The sequence below is a fragment of the Chenopodium quinoa genome, unplaced genomic scaffold, assembly GCF_001683475.1.
Source record: "Chenopodium quinoa cultivar QQ74 unplaced genomic scaffold, ASM168347v1, whole genome shotgun sequence".
NCBI lineage: Eukaryota > Viridiplantae > Streptophyta > Magnoliopsida > Caryophyllales > Amaranthaceae > Chenopodium > Chenopodium quinoa.
In genome coordinates this window covers 2,543,606-2,560,906 of record NW_018742287.1, presented here as the reverse complement: position 1 = coordinate 2,560,906, position 17,301 = coordinate 2,543,606, and the positions used below count along the sequence as shown (strand labels likewise).

At 34.8% G+C, this 17,301-nt stretch overlaps 2 long non-coding RNA genes across 3 annotated transcripts; one reads left to right on the top strand and one right to left on the bottom strand.

Annotated features, from left to right (window-relative positions):
- Positions 1–1,623: 1,623 nt before the first annotated feature.
- LOC110685434 lies at positions 1,624–4,963 on the bottom strand. Of its 2 annotated transcripts, XR_002504060.1 has the most exons (5): positions 4,643–4,963; positions 4,179–4,314; positions 2,981–3,420; positions 2,031–2,284; positions 1,624–1,831 (listed from the first exon to the last, which is right to left on the bottom strand). It is a non-coding gene; the product is annotated as an uncharacterized LOC110685434 (long non-coding RNA). The 2 variants fall into 2 exon arrangements; XR_002504059.1 differs by having other exon boundaries at positions 4,179–4,962.
- A 1,563-nt stretch (positions 4,964–6,526) lies between these two features.
- Positions 6,527–15,849, top strand: LOC110685427. The gene is made up of 4 exons (XR_002504056.1): positions 6,527–6,889; positions 7,726–7,787; positions 14,373–14,434; positions 15,527–15,849. It is a non-coding gene; the product is annotated as an uncharacterized LOC110685427 (long non-coding RNA).
- Positions 15,850–17,301: the final 1,452 nt, after the last annotated feature.

Below are 17,301 nucleotides of genomic sequence, written 5' to 3'. Positions count from 1 at the left end.
AAAAAAAATTTCTTCTTTGTTTTTTTTTTAAATTATTCTAGCTTTGATTCAATTATTATTTTTGGGCTGTGTGATGATTTTTATGATGTTATATTATAATTATTATGTATATAATTTTTAGATTTGGTTTTTGAATTAAAAAGCACCCAAATTGAATACCCTAGGTTTCTAAATTAATGTATATTGATGGAAATTGATTGTGAGTGATTGAACCTAATAAATTAGATGTTTTTAACATAATTACAACAATTTTACATGTTTTTATAAAGCTGGAATTTTTATATATAGGCTATAATTATGTTTCTTGAAGGGTAATTACCCATTAATTGGGAATAAAAGTAAGGATTTTAAATTAATTTTAAGCTTGTTTTAGAGGGTTTATGAGTGATTTAAAGAGTGTATATATTGCTGGAAATTTATATTGAATAGGTATTAATGTTTCTTTGTAATTTTGGGTTGTAGGAGATTTCCAAGTGAGTGACTTTGTGTAGTCGTGGCAATTTTGAAATCATATTCAAGGTACGTACGCGTACTTGGTAATTATTTAAGTGTATAGAAGCATGCTAGGCTTTGTTTTATTAACTCCAAGGTAGTATCATGATAGGTATTGGTTGAAATTGTTGATTAGATTGATGTTGGTGATTGATTTGTGAAGCATGAATTATTTATGGTGAATTGATGATTGAAATTTATTATATTGACATGTTGAATATGAACTACACTTTTATTATTGGCATGATTGAGTGCATCTTTAATTAAACTAAATGTTTAATCTGGTTTGGAATATAAAAAGGGAATTTTATTGTAGTTCATATAATTTTTATTGATGCTTTAAGCATGGGAAATGAGCTATTAAGTGTCTTAGTACACAGGTATAAATTATATTGCAGTGACTATATGCACTTAAGGTGTTCTAAACACCAAAGGATAGGATCTAGGGTGCTTTATGCGCTTAAGGTGTTATTTAATGCCGAGGTAGTTTATAAAGGGTTCAACATTAAATTTATGTGGTCACTAATTATTCAAGAATTAAATTGATATGTTCGATTGCTTGAATGATTTATTATGATTAATTGTGTTATGGTTTGAGAGTCATCACCAAGTCTAAAAATATGTAAGCAACGTAAAGTGAAAGAGATTATGCACCAAAACTCTTGGAACGTATATACACTAGGCGAAAAATACAAATGGGCACCGGTTCAAAACCCCCATTTCGCACCGGTTTTGGACCGGTCCTTATTTGAGGGATGCCAAAAACCAAAAGATTTCGCACCGGTTCTTGCTATGAACCGGTGCGAAAAATGGCCCCAAAAAAATTAAAAAAAAAAACTTTTAGCACTGGTTCTTGCTGTGAACCGGTGCGAAAAATGACCCAAAAAATTAAAAAAAAACTTTTAGCACTGGTTCTGTTTCAAAACCGGTGCCAAAGATGCTCCAAAAAATAATATTTTTTTTTTTTTGGCATTTTTTTCACTTAAATTGATATATAAACACTAACATCTATATTAAGTTACATATTTTCATTAAAAAAGACTGTAATATTACAATTTTCGTCCAAAAAAATAAAATATAAAATAAAATAACATACAAGGTTACATATTCACCTGTTGTATACTTATTAAGTTGGACCAATGTTTAAGCTCCATAAAGACTAGAAAAGGAAGGAAGGAAATAATCACACAAACCGTGGAAGTTTTATAAATTCATGCCAATAGATTATGAAACAAAACAGGCAACATATACGTGGCAATATGCAGACTTATGTACTGCTCTAATGATAACCAACAGGAGCTGGTGCTTCTTTCAGTTGCCTGCCCTGAAAGTGCAAATCCTGCATGGCGAAAACATATACTTCATCAGTTCAACACCAATTAAAGAGTTATATGGTAAGTTGATAACAGAATACTGCCATAGCTGATCAGGTGAAAAAAGGAAGATGTCTAAATGCAAAATTATTTGATGAAAGACAGGAAGATAGTTCATTAGCAGGCCCATGGATTAGTAAAACAAGTAATAATTTTGGTACTCACAGAAGCAAAATGGTTGACATCACAATGGTGACCTTCGTCACCACGGATCACAGTTATAACATCCTTCAAATTAGCATTCTTTGGCAGCCTCAAGTAGTCAATGGCAGTAGCAGGAGCGCACACATTTTCAATCACACCACTGTCTATGTCCTTCAGATACTCTATGTATGAATGAATTGCCTTTTCTTCCAAGTAACCAACCACTCTGTGAAGAACTGTGAATGCGACAATGGACCCATGAACTGAGATACCTTCTGCAAGACATCAAAAGAACAAACAGCAGTGTTAGAGAGATGTTCTCTATAAAATATGCTAACTAAAAAAGAAATTGATGAGGTAATAAATATTAAAGCATAAGCAGTTAAAAATAAGAATCGCAGACTGCTTTTCTCCAAAGTCAACTTCACAGCTCAATTTTTATTTTTTCATGGCATTTGTTAGCCCAAATATCATGAAATTAATAACATAACCAAATCCAAGGTTCCAAGAGTTCCCTTATAGCCAAGATAAGGGATGCATACACTAATACACAACAGTTTCCCTTAAAATAAGTCTTTATTAATATGAAATGCAAATTAATTTCTCGTTTAATTGACTCTTTTAATTTTTTTATTAGAGGTTAAGAACTTTCCATAAGTTAATCTTGTCGACCGGTGATTAATTTTGAGCTAAAGGCTTTAGATAGACTTTCTAAAGCTTCTTCCCCCTTTCATTCTCTGAGCCAGAATTTTGAATTATACATAAAGTGGAAGAGATTTTAGGTCTCTATCACTAAAATGTTTTCTACACCATTTGTGGCAAGACTTTTCTATCACTTGTTAATGAATTCATATTATATAAACCATATTAATCATCACCTTGAATCTCAAGAAGACAAGAACAATGCATTTAAAACAATAATAAACAAAAAAAGCTAAGGGTTGAGCAAAGAAGTAGCTAGCTTAGCATACCTCAATTGTCTCAATATGCCGAGAAGAGGGAACAACAGCCAGATGCATCTTGATCTCATCCTTACAGTAACCCTCCATATTAGCCTTCATCTCAAAAGAAAAGGGTGGTCTTTGAATACTTGAGCGCTGCACAAAAAGACTTACAGCATAACAACAATAATATAATTTCACAGCAAAAGTTCATATAAAATATTGTAGCAAAATAATAATTGAGTGTAGTTTGTCCTGATACACACATTATTGCAACAGGATGTAAGAAGAGAAAAAAATTCATAGATCTCCAAAGTAGATACAAAGCTGACAGAGTAAGTAGCAACCATGTTGGGATCCAATTCTTTGTATGATTCCTAATTGGAGATTGTACTCTCCCGCAGGACTGCAAGTAGTTTACCAGCATTAAAATGCTGTTAAACATGAGGCAGAAATCTGTCCAAAGCAATCTGTTCATAATACCATTTCAAAAATCAGACAAACAATCACGCAAAATAGTCTAGCTTAACACTTGGACACGTATATGTGTCTAATACAAGTACCCAAGTCCAAATAAAATGCAAATTTCTTTAAATTTCTTTAATGTCCAAATCCTCCACAAAACCACAATCATTATTCACTGTGATCAAGATAGAAACAATATGTAAGAAAAATTATGTGCATTAAGACAAGTAAAAACAGCCTAAAACAGTATATGACCTTGAGATTGTTATAATTCTGTACTTTATGGAAGACATAATCAAGACTTGTGACAAATAGTTAGAGGGAGAAAACATCAAATCTGCAATTGATCGAGACAGAGGTATTAATAGGTAGAGCATGATTAAACATTGTACTAGAAGTTTAAAAGGCAGCCATTACATTACCAAAATGAACTCCCCACTCAGCATATTGTTCATAAAGCGATAATAAAAATGCTCATTTGCATTTCTTAAGAAAAATTATGTGCACTAAGACAGGTTAAAACAGCCTAAAACAGTATATGACCACTCAACATTTCTCAACAAACTAAATATATCAACAAGTAACATCACAATTTCACAAACTATTTACTAACACACTAGCCCTTATAAATAACAAGTTCACATAAGATCAAACACCTAAATCAGATTAAAACCCTAAAAAACAAAAAAACCCCAATAGCAATAGTAATCAATCAGTAATATGATAAATTAAATTGAAAAAAATATGGCAAGAAAAATCATACCAAGGAACCAAATTCATGGGCAGAATTCGATTCAAGAACTGCAGCAATTAGCACAGCATGACCAGACCACCTTTGATTAACCCGATACGAAGAGTTTTAATCTTCAGCAATCACCAAAATTTTATCTTGATGTACACTGATCAACCAATTGTTCAAAAAATCAAAGTAAGGTTCACTAACTATACATACGATGACAGTCCCATTTCGCCCAACAAACGAAATAGCTTCTTCGAGGGAGTAATTTCGCCATTTAGATTGAAAAGCGAAGTTGGTATTTGAGAAAGAACGGAGGAAAATGCTACAAATTGCCTACTCCGTACTTAGATAGCACGATTGTTATGAACAATAACCAACATTAAAATGTAATAACTATAAATAACACAATTGTCTTCGTCAAATTAACCCTAGAATTTCAAACTTGTTCAATTCAAATTGAATCTTTAAAATAAAGAAAGAGAGATTACTTAGACCAGATCTATGCAGAAAACATTGATAAAGGAAAGATTTGGAGGAGCGGAGAAGAATGCGACGGCGAAGAGTGACGATAGTGGTGGAGCTGTGGAGAGCAGGTGAAGTGTGAGGGTGACAGTGGGTCATGAGAACCTCGAAGCGGCTCCGGTGAGGATGACGGTGACTGGGAAAGTCGCGGCTGCTCAAAATCGCAGCCCTCATAGAAGATGAAGAAGAATGAAGGAGGTGAGAGAGGAGGAGATTTCGAGGAAAGAGAAAGAAAGAAGATATTTCGGTTTTTTTTTTTCATAGCATTCGCACGGGTTCGAACCGAACCGGTGCGAAAAACTCATTTTTCCCACAGGTTTGGTTCAAATCGGTGCGAAAACTCTTTCCCTCAATCCCGCTTGTTTTTTTTTGCACCGGTTTTTAAAAACTGGTGCGCATTGTGCGGTGCTCATTTAAGTTTTTCTACTAGTGATACCTTGAGTATGAACATATGGGGGGAGTTATGGGATTTTATATTTAACCATGACTTCTACTAGGAGTAAAGGACGCTGTATTTTCCTTTTTATTATTTATTACGTGCAGGACGTCCAGTCACTTCATGTGGCATTTACCTACCCGGTTAGCTCCCGGTGTTTCACGGGGTATTAGCCGTGCAATTTTCAGAGGCCGTCTGATCTACGAGTCTCTTGTTTTAAATTCTTTTAAAATTATAATGAGTTAGATGAGATCTCATACTAGCTATGGCCACAGGAGTCGCGCCCGTCTGCCATTGGATGTTTATTAATGTCTTTCGAAAGGAGGCATAGGGTTTTCTTATTTAATGTTCCGGAATGGAGCACAGGGGGACAACCCGGTCTATTGGTTAATCCAATTAAATTAATGAAGTGATCAGTATTATTTAGAGAAACTTTGTAATAAGTAACAATTGAACCATGTGTTCGAGTCAATGATTATATTGTGAGTGTATGAAATGCTTGTTAGTATCATGCTAGAACTCTTTACTATATTTCGTAACTTGTATGTACTCAGCGTTGCTGATTGCGTGCTTTTGTGTGTTTTCTTTGGTCATGGCCTTCGCCTTCAATGACCCTGTAATGATCCAATGATTACACTTGTAATATTGGGGAGCAGATTCATCACAGGTTTTTGCATAAACTGTCTTGCATCAGGGTGATGGGATTTGAGTGGAGCGTTGGTTAATTACTTAGCTTATTTCACTTCATAGACTGAGTTTATTTTGACTATAATTTTACTTACTTCCTATTTTATATGGATTTTGAATAAGGGCCTTTATGGTTCCAACTTGTAAGTCTAAAGCTTGATTTTGGTTTTTAGTTTCAAAACTTATATCCTTTTCTTTTTTTTAAAAAAAAAAAAAACTAAGGTAGTTTTCCGCTGCTGATTTCTGAAACTACCCTTAACGTTTGAACACGTGGCGGTAGCACTCCAATAATTCTCTTACAGGTTTTACAGGTTCTTACAGGTTATACAGGGTATTACAAGTTTTTGCAGTTTTTCATTTAGAGAGAATTATTTGGTGTTACAAAGTGGTATCAGAGCATTATTTACCTCATTTATGTCATTTATTACCGTAAGTTTGCATGATCTTGCTTATTACTGCCAAGTATTGTTGTGTTTGCATGCTAATAAAGTACGTAAACTTTGGCTAAGTATGAGTTTATGGAGAATGAGCTCAGTTTGTTAGGCATATATGATTGAGAAACAAGCAAATTGCAGCAATACAAAACGTAATAGTTTTGAGAAATTATGGATTTTGGGTAAGTTTCGGGGACGAAACTTCTTTTAAGAGGGGTAGATTGTAATCCCCCATATTTTCTTAGTAAATAATAATTATATATATTTTTATGTATACGACTATTTTAATAATTTTATATTTATACAATAAATTTATATTTATGCAAAAATATTTTTGGGAAGATTTCACAAAATAAAAACAAGAATTTTTAAACCCATACTTCCATTTCAATTAAGTAAACTTACCCCTTATTCCCCCTCATTCACATTTTAATTAAGGTAAGGTGCTCCTTATTTCCCCTTCTTAAAACCCTCCTAAAAACCTACTGCTTCCCCTACTCCTTCTCCCTTACTTCCCTACCTCATTCACGAAACACACAAAAAAAAAAAACAAATTCGCTGCTCCTCTGCTGCGCTGCTGCTGCCTCAGCCGGAACCCACCACCGCGGCACCACCGGCGACCCTCGCTGCTGCCCTCAGCCCTGCTGCCGCCGCCGGTTTCCTCTACTTCCCCCTCTCTTCTACCTTCCTTTCTTTTCTTGTTTAAATTGCTTCAAAGCTTTAATTTTTTTTTTATATGAATTCATCAATGATTTATAATTATCATGGTTTAATTATGTTATGAGTTATAAAGAATGTAAATTTATGAATTTTACTTTACTCGAATTATGGAACTAAAATTCAGATTTTATTTATGCGAGAATTGGGGTTTTAAGTGTTGAATTTTCATGATTTGTGGGTTTAGAACGTGAAGATTGAATTACCCAATTATAATTCATGTAAATTATGTTTAAATTCAAATATCTAGATTAAACCGAAATTTCAGATTTGAATTATGTACGTTTTAGGGTTTGAAATCGTGATTTTCGTAAGTTTTAGGGCTTAAACCATGAATAATTGATTTAACTAATTACCTTGTATTTAAATGTGGTTCTACCCTTAATTTTTGATGAGTATAGTAATTTTCAGATTTTTAATCTTAACTTTAAATATCTTTAAGTCATGGTTTTATGATGGGTTTTCAAGTTCTCAACATATTAACGTACTATATAATGATTGTTTCAAGTGAAAATGTTTGCGAGATTGTTTTACATGCTTATAACGAATTTTCAGATTTATTACATCACTTTAAAGTTGCTGAAATTTTTGCTATAAGCCATATTTTTGTGATTTAAGCATATAAACTCATAGTTCAAGTACTAAATTATTAACTTTGGCTATTGGGAATAATTTGAGAACATTATTTCAATGATTTAAAGGATTTTAAAATAGTTTAGTATTGCTGTAAATTATGTTGCATGGGTATTAATTGAGCTATTGTTGTTTTGTTTAGGAGAGGACTTCGTAGAAGGTGACTTCTAGTCTTAAGGTGGCCAAACAATTTGTGTACTCCAGGTACGTATAAGAATACGAGAAACCTTGATTTTAGGAGCATGTTTAGGGACTTGGAAAAACCTAGAATTATGCTAGGGAACTTGTGGATTGGTTGAAATTGTTTGATTGGTAATGAGTTGATTGATGATAAATGTGATGATTGGTGTAATTTATGCATGAGAAAATTTGCATTGATTTTTCCTTACGAGCATTATTTATAAAATACTTTACAAGGAGAGCTTAGAAGTAAAACTACAAGTATACATATGGAATGAATCATTTTAATTACTTATTCATTTGTATTGAAATGGAATGAGTAAAGGAAGAGTTAAAGTCTTATAAGACAAGATTGTGGATATGAGGTACCTTATGCATTTAAGGTGTTTATACACCGAGGAAGTTAAAGGATTCAATAATGAATGTTGTTTGTCACTAATAAATTAAGAATTAAATTGGAAACTTGAATGATTGGAATGATCGATGTATGATTGGTTGCGTTGTTTGCATATGAGTCATCACCAAATTTAAACTAGTATCACGTAAAGTGCAAGAAGGATGAGCAATAAAACTCTGGATTTGTGCACATCTAGAGTAATGACAAATAGGGGTTGGGGTTCACGGGGTATTAGCCGTGCACTTTTCAGAGGCCGTCTGATCTACGAGTCTCTTGTTTTAAATTCTTTTAAAATTATAATGAGTTAGATGAGATCTTATACTAGCTATGGCCACGGAGTCACGCCCGTCTGCCATTGGATGTTTATTAATGTCTTCCGAAAGGAGGCATAGGGTTTTCTTATTTAATGATCCGGAATGGAGCACAGGGGGACAACCCGGTCTATTGCTTAATCCAATTAAATTAATGAAGTGATCAGTATTATTTAGAGAAACTTTGTAATAAGTAACAATTGAACCATGTTTTCGAGTCAATGATTATATTGTGAGTGTATGAAATGCTTGTTAGTATCATGCTAGAACTCTTTACTATATTTCGTAACTTGTATGTACTCAGCGTTGCTGATTGCGTGCTTTTGTGTGTTTTCTTTGGTCATGGCCTTCGCCTTCAATGACCCTGTAATGATCCAATGATTACACTTGTAATATTGGGGAGCAGATTCATCACAGGTTTTTGCATAAACTGTCTTGCATCAGGGTGATGGGATTTGAGTGGAGCGTTGGTTAATTACTTAGCTTATTTCACTTCATAGACTGAGTTTATTTTGACTATAATTTTACTTACTTCCTATTTTATATGGATTTTGAATAAGGGCCTTTATGGTTCCAACTTGTAAGTCTAAAGCTTGATTTTGGTTTTTAGTTTCAAAACTTATATCCTTTTCTTTTTTTTAAAAAAAAAAAATAAAAACTAAGTTAGTTTTCCGCTGCTGATTTCTGAAACTACCCTTAACGTTTGAACACGTGGCGGTAGCACTCCAATAATTCTCTTACAGGTTTTACAGGTTCTTACAGGTTATACAGGGTATTACAAGTTTTTGCAGTTTTTCATTTAGAGAGAATTATTGGGGTGTTACAAAGTGGTATCAGAGCTTAGGTTTGATCTAATTACCACTAAAGCCAATTAGTATGTCTTAGGCGCCTAACTAATCAATTAAGGATTTTGTTTTTAAAATTCAAAAATGATTTTAAATTTTAACTGTGTTTGAATTAATTGTTTTAAATGTTTATAAAATAACTTTGAAGCTTAAATTATTTATTTGGTGAGATTTGGGTAGAATTAGAAAGGGCATGAATGCATATTGATTACCTTGCATTTATTTAATTATTTTGCAAGTTGCTTAGTTAATAAATTGTGTGATGGTGTTCTAATTGAAATTCTTTCATCATGTGTTTGTGTTATGCTTTTCGAATGCTCGTTACTTCGGGATGACGTAGAGAAGAGATAAGTGACGCAGTAATCATGTCTAAGGAGGAGAGAGACTCTAGCAGTGAAGATACTATAGAAACTATGGAAAGGATTCTAACTCCGAAGCTTGACCAATCGGAGGAAGGTTATCAGGACTTGCATGAGTTTAAAACGGCTAAGAACAAAAAGAATAAGGTCAAAACTTACAAGAGAATTTTTCATGAGATGACTCTTATTTTCTCGGACGATGAAGATGACCTTGAATGGATGCTTAGAGAACCTGCGGATCCAAATGCTGGAAAGAGAACTACTAGGAATCCGAATCCGCTTTACAAGGCTATAATTATTGAAGACTCGAAAGATGAAAATGACCCTGATTTTGACATTAACATTTATAATGAGAAGAAAGACAAGTATTTTGATGTGGTCCCTTAAAGATTAGGCTTATTAGAATACAGCTAGTATTAGTAAGGTATTTGCTATCAATAATGGTTATTAGAACCTCATGTTGTTTTGACATTGACTATTGGATTTTAATAAGTAGCTAGAGCTACGGAGTTATGGATTGAGATTAATACTTTTATTGGAGTTATAATAAGAGTGATTATTCTATTATAAGGATCCTGAGTCTGATTATATGTTTTATTCAAGACCAATATAAGTTTTGTGATTACATATAATTTTGAGGAAAAAAAAAATTTCCTTGTTTATGATTAAGCTGAGTAAGAGTGGCGCGGGATGGGAATTATTTTTCTTAACTTTACTTAATCCTGTGTGTGGATTGTTCTATTATTGTCTGATTTTTCTTGGGACGAAGGGGTGCAAAGACCAAAGTACCCTTTTCAACCAATCTATGTGATAAAATGTAATAATGTGATTGAATGAATATATGCATACGATGTTTGAATTCGGTTTAAGCTGGAGTGAATGCTTACCTTCTTTCAGACGTAAAATTAGAATGGCGAATAATGTTGCGTTAGCTGAGGCCATCCGCATGTTGGCTGAGAATTTGAATCAGGATCGAGCTGACCAACTTGATCCCCATGCTGAGATGTTCAAGAAGTTGGCTCAAGTTAGGCCACCAGTTTTCAAGGGAGGTGCTGATCCAACTTTCCTGGAAAACTGGGTTCGAGAGTTTGATAAGCTATTTGTGGCACTGAATTGTCCAGAGGGTATGAAAGTTGATCAAGCTGCTATGTACCTTAAGGATGAGGCTGATATATGGCGGAGAGATAATGTTGAAATAATTAAGGCCAAACCAAACTTTGGGTGGGAAGTGTTTGAAACTGCATTGAGGGATAAGTTTTACCCCCCATTTTTAAAGAAGCAGAAGGCTCAGGAGTTCATTAACTTATAGATGGGCCGAATGTCGATTTCGGAGTACTATAATAGGTTTATGACCCTTGCTAGGTTAGCCCCTGAGGTTGTCCCGACTGAGGAACTGAAGGCTCAGAGATTTGAACAGGGATTGACCAAACAGTTGCAGAAAGACCTAGCTGGGAAAGTCTTTAAGACCCTAGATAAGGTGTATGAGAGAGCTTCACAAATGTACCATTTGAATTCTAGGGATGTGGGGGAGAGTGCTAAGGTCGGAGAGAAGAGGAAGGACTTTGGGAACTCTGAAAACCAAGGTCACTTCAAGAAGTTTAAGGATGGGGGCTCATCTGAGAGCAATAACCAGAATGTTGCAGGTTTTCTAACGCTAACAATGGAGAGAGGGAGTTCAACTGCAAGAGATGTAGGAGAAACCACCCTGGGAGAGACTGTGAGGGAAATTTGGTGACTTGTAGGTTTTGCAACAAGAAGGGGAATAGAGAGTATGAATGTTATACTAAACTGAACCAACAGGGGAATAGTGGAAATGGTGGAAACAACCAACCGAGGTCTAGTAATTCCTATAACCAGGTAGAAAAGAGAAATGGGCAGAATGGTCAAAATGGGAAGTTCGGGAATGGTAACAGCAATGGCAACAATAGACCTGGCAATGGCAACAACAACTCTGACAATGGCAACAATGGTCACCAAGGAAAGAGCAACACTCTCGGGCGCTGGTCTGTGATGAGCAAAGGAGAGGCTAAAAGGTCCTCAGATGTAGTCACTGGTACTTTTCCTATTCACTCTGTTTCTGTCAAAGCCTTGTTTGATTCTGGAGCAACTTACTCTTTCATCCCTACTTCTGTTGTACGCAAATTAAACTTATCTGAGTCGAGTCATGTCGATGTGTTAGTCAGTTTGCCTACTGGCAAACTTGTGCATTACAATAGGTTATTCAAAGGCTTGCCTTTGAAAATATGAGAGGCTGTTTTTCCATCGAATCCTATTGAGTTTGATTTGAGAGACTTGGATGTCATTCTGAGGATGGACTGGCTAAATTTATACAAGGCTAAGATAGACCGTGAGATACAGAGAGTGCACCTGAGTGATCCTTTGGGTAAGACGATGTCTTATAGGCGTTTTTGGAAGCCGAAGGGCATTGTGATCATTTCTGCTTTAAAGGTTAGGAAGTTGGTGAATAAAGGGTATCCATTATACTTTTGTTGTGTCCAAGATTTGAGTAAGGGTGAGAATAGCCGGATTGAGGATGTACCCATTGTGAATGATTTTTTTTTTTTTTTAGATGTCTTTTCGGATGAGATTTTGGGTATGCCACCTAAACAAGAAGTTGAGGTTGCCATTGACCCAATTCTAAGAGCTGCACCTACTTCTAAAGCACCCTATAGAAAGGCACCAGCTGAGATGAGTGAGCTGAGTGAGCCGAAGGTTCAATTGCAGGAGTTACTAGATAAGGAGTTTATTGGGCATAGTGTATCACCTTGGGGAGTACCAGTCTTGTCGTGAGCAAGAAGGATGGAAGTTTGAGGCTATGTATTGATTACTGAGAGTTGAATAATGTGACTGTGGAGGATAAGAACCCTTTTACCGAGGATATATGACTTGTTTGACAAGCTGAAAGGGGCAAGTGTGTTTTCGCAAACCGATTTGAGGTTGGGGTACCACAAGTTGAAGGTTATAGACATTTCAAAAACAACCTTTAGGACTCGTTATGGGCATTATGAATTACAGTAATGCCTTTTAGTCTAACCACGACTACGAGGAGGCTACTTGGGAAGCCGAAGAAGGGATGAGAAAGAAATACCGCGAGTTATTTGACGAGGTGAGTTACGAGGGCGTAACTCTTTTCTTTTAAGAGGGGTAGAATGCAATGTGATTTCGCGTTTTTACCTCATTTATGTCATTTATTACCGTAAGTTTGTATGATCTTGCTTATTACTGCCAAGTATTGTTGTGTTTGCATGCTAATAAAGTACGTAAACTTTGGCTAAGTATGAGTTTATGGAGAATGAGCTTAGTTGTTAGGCATATATGATTGAGAAACAAGCAAATTACAGCAATACAAAACGTAATAGTTTTGAGAAATTATGGATTTTGGGTAAGTTTCGGGGACGAAACTTCTTTTAAGAGGGGTAGATTGTAATCCCCCATATTTTCTTAGTAAATAATAATTATATATATTTTTATGTATACGACTATTTTAATAATTTTATATTTATACAATAAATTTATATTTATGCAAAAATATTTTTGGGAAGATTTCACAAAATAAAAACAAGAATTTTTAAACCCATACTTCCATTTCAATTAAGTAAACTTACCCCTTATTTCCCCTCATTCACATTTTAATTAAGGTAAGGTGCTCCTTATTTCCCCTTCTTAAAACCCTCCTAAAAACCTACTGCTTCCCCTACTCCATCTCCCTTACTTCCCTAACTCATTCACGAAACACACAAAAAAAAAAAAAAAACAAATTCGCTGCTCCTCTGCTGCGCTGCTGCTGCCTCAGCCGGAACCCACCACCGCGGCACCACCGGCGACCCTCGCTGCTGCCCTCAGCCCTGCTGCCGCCGCCGGTTTCCTCTACTTCCCCCTCTCTTCTACCTTCCTTTCTTTTCTTGTTTAAATTGCTTCAAAGCTTTAATTTTTTTTTTTATATGAATTCATCAATGATTTATAATTATCATGGTTTAATTATGTTATGAGTTATAAAGAATGTAAATTTATGAATTTTACTTTACTCGAATTATGGAACTAAAATTCAGATTTTATTTATGCGAGAATTGGGGTTTTAAGTGTTGAATTTTCATGATTTGTGGGTTTAGAACGTGAAGATTGAATTACCCAATTATAATTCATGTAAATTATGTTTAAATTCAAATATCTAGATTAAACCGAAATTTCAGATTTGAATTATGTACGTTTTAGGGTTTGAAATCGTGATTTTCGTAAGTTTTAGGGCTTAAACCATGAATAATTGATTTAACTAATTACCTTGTATTTAAATGTGGTTCTACCCTTAATTTTTGATGAGTATAGTAATTTTCAGATTTTTAATATTAACTTTAAATAGCTTTAAGTCATGGTTTTATGATGGGTTTTCAAGTTCTCAACATACTAACGTACTATATAATGATTGTTTCAAGTGAAAATGTTTGCGAGATTGTTTTACATGCTTAAAACGAATTTTCAGATTTATTACATCACTTTAAAGTTGCTGAAATTTTTGCTATAAGCCATATTTCTGTGATTTAAGCATATAAACTCATAATTCAAGTACTAAATTATTAACTTTGGCTATTGGGAATAATTTAAGAACATTATTTCAATGATTTAAAGGATTTTAAAATAGTTTAGTATTGCTGTAAATTATGTTGCGTGGGTATTAATTGAGCTATTGTTGTTTTGTTTAGGAGAGGACTTCGTAGAAGGTGACTTCTAGTCTTAAGGTGGCCAACCAATTTGTGTACTCAAGGTATGTATAAGAATATGAGAAACCTTGATTTTAGGAGCATGTTTAGGGACTTGGAAAAACCTAGAATCATGCTAGGGAACTTGTGGATTGGTTGAAATTGTTTGATTGGTAATGAGTTGATTGATGATAAATGTGATGATTGGTTTAACTTATGCATGAGAAAATTTGCATTGATTTTTCCTTATGAGCATTATTTATGCAATACTTTACAAGGAGAGCTTAGAAGCAAAACTACAAGTATACATATGGAATGAATCATTATAATTACTTTTTCATTTGTATTGAAATGGAATGAGTAAAGGAAGAGTTAAAGTCTTATAAGACAAGATTGTGGATATGAGGTACCTTATGCATTTAAGGTGTTTATACACCGAGGAAGTTAAAGGATTCAATAATGAATGTTGTTTGTCACTAATAAATTAAGAATTAAATTGGAAACTTGAATGATTTGAATGATCGATGTATGATTGGTTGCGTTGTTTGCATATGAGTCATCACCAAATTTAAACTAGTAAATCACGTAAAGTGCAAGAAGGATGAGCAATAAAACTCTGGATTTGTGCACATCTAGAGTAATGACAAATAGGGGTTGGGGTTCACGGGGTATTAGCCGTGCACTTTTCAGAGGCCGTCAGATCTACGAGTCTCTTGTTTTAAATTCTTTTAAAATTATAATGAGTTAGATGAGATCTTATACTAGCTATGGCCACGGAGTCACGCCCGTCTGCCATTGGATGTTTATTAATGTCTTCCGAAAGGAGGCATAGGGTTTTCTTATTTAATGTTCCGGAATGGAGCACAGGGGGACAACCCGGTCTATTGCTTAATCCAATTAAATTAATGAAGTGATCAGTATTATTTAGAGAAACTTTGTAATAAGTAACAATTGAACCATGTTTTCGAGTCAATGATTATATTGTGAGTGTATGAAATGCTTGTTAGTATCATGCTAGAACTCTTTACTATATTTCGTAACTTGTATGTACTCAGCGTTGCTGATTGCGTGCTTTTGTGTGTTTTCTTTGGTCATGGCCTTCGCCTTCAATGACCCTGTAATGATCCAATGATTACACTTGTAATATTGGGGAGCAGATTCATCACAGGTTTTTGCATAAACTGTCTTGCATCAGGGTGATGGGATTTGAGTGAAGCGTTGGTTAATTACTTAGCTTATTTCACTTTATAGACTGAGTTTATTTTGACTATAATTTTACTTACTTCCTATTTTATATGGATTTTGAATAAGGGCCTTTATGGTTCCAACTTGTAAGTCTAAAGCTTGATTTTGGTTTTTAGTTTCAAAACTTATATCCTTTTTTTTTTTTTAAAAAAAATAAGGTAGTTTTTTCGCTGCTGATTTCTGAAACTACCCTTAACGTTTGAACACGTGGCGGTAGCACTCCAATAATTCTCTTACAGGTTTTACAGGTTCTTACAGGTTATACAGGTTTTACAGGTTATACAGGGTATTACAGGTTTTTGCAGGTTTTCTTTTAGAGAGAATTATTGGGGTGTTACAGTTTACCTCAATTTATTTGGGAAAGATTTTGGTTGGAAACCCGTTCAATGTGTATTTGTTGTGTGCTTGAAAACAGGTGCATCACGATAATTTAGTGGTCTATTTATTTGTGGGTGGTGTTGTGTGCTTGAAAACAGGTGCATCAAGAAAATTTGTGTGTTGATAAGATTAAAGCATGTTAGTGTGTACTGTTTACGCTTATGTACCCAGCATTGTTGATTGTGTGTGTTGTATTTTTGTTTGGCCTTGTCTTTATCTTGGCCCTACGACGACCCATTACTAATGGCGAGTAGTGGGGACAAAGTAAAGAGGAGCTTTTCAGGTGTGGAAGCATATTCATGATGGGCATGAGTGGAGAGAGAATCATGTTTAGTTTTCATAAGAATATGATGTGGTTTTATTGCTTTAACTATTATATATTTTTCTTGTGAGACTAACGCAAAGGTTTTTAAGTATTTATTTTGGTTTTATCAAGGGCCTGCAATAGTTCCAAGTTGTAGGTTGTTTTTGTTTGACTTTGGTTTGACTTCTTAAGTTGACTTGTTTTGAATGGTTTTTAAAGAGTGTCTTCCGCTATGTGTCTTTGATAATTGCCTTGGCCGGTTTCACGGTGGCGGTAATGTCTTAGAATTTCCTATTTTGTATTTTAAAAGGGCAAAACAGGTATTTAAAGGAAAGGAATTTCTGGAGTGTTACAAAGTGGTATTAGAGCCAGGTTGAGACTTTTATTATCACTAAAGCCAAAAACGTGTTTTAAAGTATTTCGTTTTAAACTTGGCCAAGTGTTTATTAAACTGTGCTACCTATTACCTCAGGGGTAAAGCTGACATTTGGTGGCAATAAAATGAGGCTACAATTAAGGAGTTACCTAGGTTTAATTGGATTATGTTTCGGGAGAAGGTCAGGGACAAGTTTTACCCTAGGTTCTTAGAGAAACAAAAGGCTGAGGAATTTGCTAACTTAGCAATGGGAGAAATGTCAGTGACTGAGTACTACACCAAGTTTATTGAACTATCACGATTTGCCAAGGAGTCTATTGCTACAGAAAAGTCAAAGGCTAGGAAGTTTGGGAGTGAATTGACTACTGATTTGCAACTAAAGCTGTGTGGACAAGTGTTCGAAACCTTGGATGAAGTGTATGGGAGAGCTTCACACCTTTATGCGTTGGAGTTGAAGAAAAAGAAAGAGTTAGCTGAGGTATAAGGGAAGGAAAAGAGAAAGGAGGTGGGGCAAAACTCTGGAAACCCGCACGGTAACTAGAATAATTTTAAGAAGCAAAAGTACCACCATAACAACAACTTCCACAATAACAACAATTTCCAAGGTAACAATCGCCAAGGTGGGCGGA